The sequence below is a fragment of the Corvus kubaryi genome, unplaced genomic scaffold (assembly GCF_017639235.1).
Source record: "Corvus kubaryi isolate FWS band 111438036 unplaced genomic scaffold, C.kubaryi_AGA036_p1.0 65110, whole genome shotgun sequence".
NCBI classification, from domain to species: domain Eukaryota; kingdom Metazoa; phylum Chordata; class Aves; order Passeriformes; family Corvidae; genus Corvus; species Corvus kubaryi.
Genome location: NW_024581773.1, coordinates 54,333 through 57,310, shown reverse-complemented (window position 1 = coordinate 57,310; position 2,978 = coordinate 54,333).

Here is a 2,978-nt window from a genome sequence, read left to right as displayed (position 1 = left end):
GCCGGGGCAGGGTCGGCGCCCGGCCGGGCTGCGGCCCCGCGGGCTCCCGGCGCTCAGGCCCGGCCAGGGGCGGCACACGCCATGGCAGCGCGGCAGCACCGGCAGGAGGAGCGGGGCCGGCGCGGGCCAAAAGGCCGCAGAGCGCCGGCGGAACGCGGCCCGTGCAGGAGGCGGGGCCGGCCCGGCTGCGGCGGGAGGAGCCCGCAGCGCCCCGCGGGCAGCGACGCGCCCGGAAGGGGCCGGCGGGAGCACACCCGCCCCGGGAGCGGCGTCACGCCTCGGGGAGAGGAGCTGCGGCACCGGGATTCTCGTCTTGTGTGGTTTTAAAGGAACGGGGAGCCGCCCGTGCCGCCATCAGGCCCCAGCGACCCCCGCCTAAAATAAAGAGAAGGGCAACGGAGCTGGTGAAGGGTCTGGAAGTGCAAGTCCTGCGAGGAGCGGCTGAGGGTGTTCAGCCTGGAGAAAAGGAGGTTCAGGGGTCACCTTATCGCTCTCTACAACTCCCTGAAAGGAGGGTGTAGTCAGTCTCTTCTCCCAGGCAACCAGTGTCAGGACAAGAGGACACAGCCTCAGGCTGCACCAGGGGAGGTTTAGGTTGGACCTTAGGATGAATTCCTTCACAGAAAGGGTGATCAGACATTGGAATAGACTGCTCAGGGAGGTGGTGGAGGAAAGACTGGATGTGGCACTTGGTGCCATGCTTTGTATGACAGAGAATGTTTAGTCATAAGTTGGGCTTCAGAGGTCGTGAAAGCCATGACTAGAGTGAGGGCTCATTCGGCCTTGCATCCCCCCACCCACAGGCACCCCAGGCTTAGAAGTTCAGGCCCCTAGTAAATGCCAATTCCATGTGAGAGAGGCACAGAAACAGAAAATTGCTTGAAAACAAGATGAGAAGGCAGTAGGCAGTGCTGTGTAGTTTAAAACCTGGGTTGCAGGCCACGATCATTAATCAAATTCACCAATTAAAGGACAAAAATATTAGACATGACATATCTGAGCCCACAATGCAGTTTCAGGAAAAAAATCCATCGCAGCACCCCATAAAGAAAAATTGAGGTGGAAATAAATGATAGTGTGGTTAGTAAAGGAAGTCATAAAATCATGGTTTGTATTTTTGAGGGTAGGCTTTATGATCAATTCCTACACTCAAACAAGGTAAAGAATAAGCAAACATGAGCCTGGTATTTTAATGTAAGTTTTAAGTGGAATTTGCCTAGACGTTGAAAACCCACTGAAAGGATCCACACTCTTTAAATCAAATGTTTTTCTGTGGGAATGAATGGATAGACTTCAGGCATGCTCAAATATTGTATTTTGAAAACACTGTGAGCCTAGGAGTAAACTGCTTGAAGTTACCCTGGCTGCTTCCCAACTTGCATACCTTGGAAATTAAAGGTTTATTCCTCTAGTCATATTGTAGAGTTGAATTGACCAAAGCTATGAAGAGGCCCTTGCCAGACCATGAAGTTTTTTGGAGGAATGACTTCTCTATCACCAGACGCTATTGCTGTCACAGCTGTGCTAGCAGTCAGGAGCTGAGTGTCGAACCAGCATTGTGTGTAAAAGTCAAATACTTCTGTTATGTGTTCTGCATGTGTTAATACAGCTGCTTCTATGGTGTGTTTTGCCCTACAGCCCGAGGGAAAAGGAAAATTGAAAAGCAGCTGAACATGTCACCAAGCCGTAGGCCTTCATACTTTCTGTATGCTTTGGAGTCTGGCTGTAGTTTGCCTTTCTTCTTGGGCTCAAGAAGAGACATGCTTTCAGATTTCTGCTGAGTTGTCTTCTCCTTTCATGGAAATTATAGTAATAGGAAGTAATAAATGTTCAGGTGTGCTATCAGGCACAGAAGGAGACTGAACTTCTGTTATGTTCTGGTGAAGTCCTCTAACCATTAAAATATGGGATAAGAGAATGGGACGGGATATTTCTTTTCTTGTTGTTGCGAGGAAGACTGACACTCCCTACTTCAAGCCCCCAGCTTGGCTCCTAAACCATGTTTGCCTCACGGTGTCTAAATGCCATGAAATTTAAGTTTTGCCTCTTCTTAAATAAAACTTAACCATCACTGGCATTTGTCATTCGCTTAATGAAATTCCATCTGGGAAGAAGTAAAGCAAGAAAGTCAGCTGTGCATTGATGCATTCTCTTACAGCTGCAGTCCTCAAAGACTTCCACTAGATGCCTCTATTGTTATTAAACTTCTGAAATGTAATTCCTGTTTAGTCTAACCATTTAAGTCATGTTATCAAGACCTTTTCTCTTGATGTTGCAACTAAAGTACATGATTTGCAATCACTAAAAAAGCCCCCAAGCCCATTTCAAAGCACACATCTCATCAGATTTATACAATATACAAAGCAACTTTATGTTGCTAGTTTCTACGATCATTTTATTAATTCATAACCCCCTCCCAACTACCAGTCAAAAAAGGGTCACATGTGGACTCATATGCAAAAAGTAGACATCTGAATAAAACATATGTCCTTCCAAGTGATGACTGTACTGTTTAAGAAATAAGGAGGCCTGTGCAATGGGTTGTTGGCTCTGTGGTGACGCACACTAAAATTCGATTTCTTCAATTGCAATATTCAAGCTAAGACTACAAGGAAGGATTTCTTTCCCACTTTTTCCATTTGGGTATTAGTACAGCTTTCTTGTGGAACACCCTGTATCCTGGCTAAGAAGCTAATTATTCCATTCAAAAGAAGTCAAATTCTGCTGTATAAACTGTAATAAGGGACGCCTCCCAATGGTACCCTTGCCCTTAAGCTACTTATAATAAAAGTCCAGAGAGGAATTGCTACTCTTTGGCAAGTTTGCCAGGTACCTGTTTTGCTAATTATTAACTGAGAAGCAATGTGGGTCCTGAAGGAGCCAAGGGAAGTTTGGTAATAAATTCCTTCTCTGTCTCCTAAGTAGATCCATCGAGAGGGAGATTTTCTCACAAAATATGAGACCTTTGTGACAGGGAT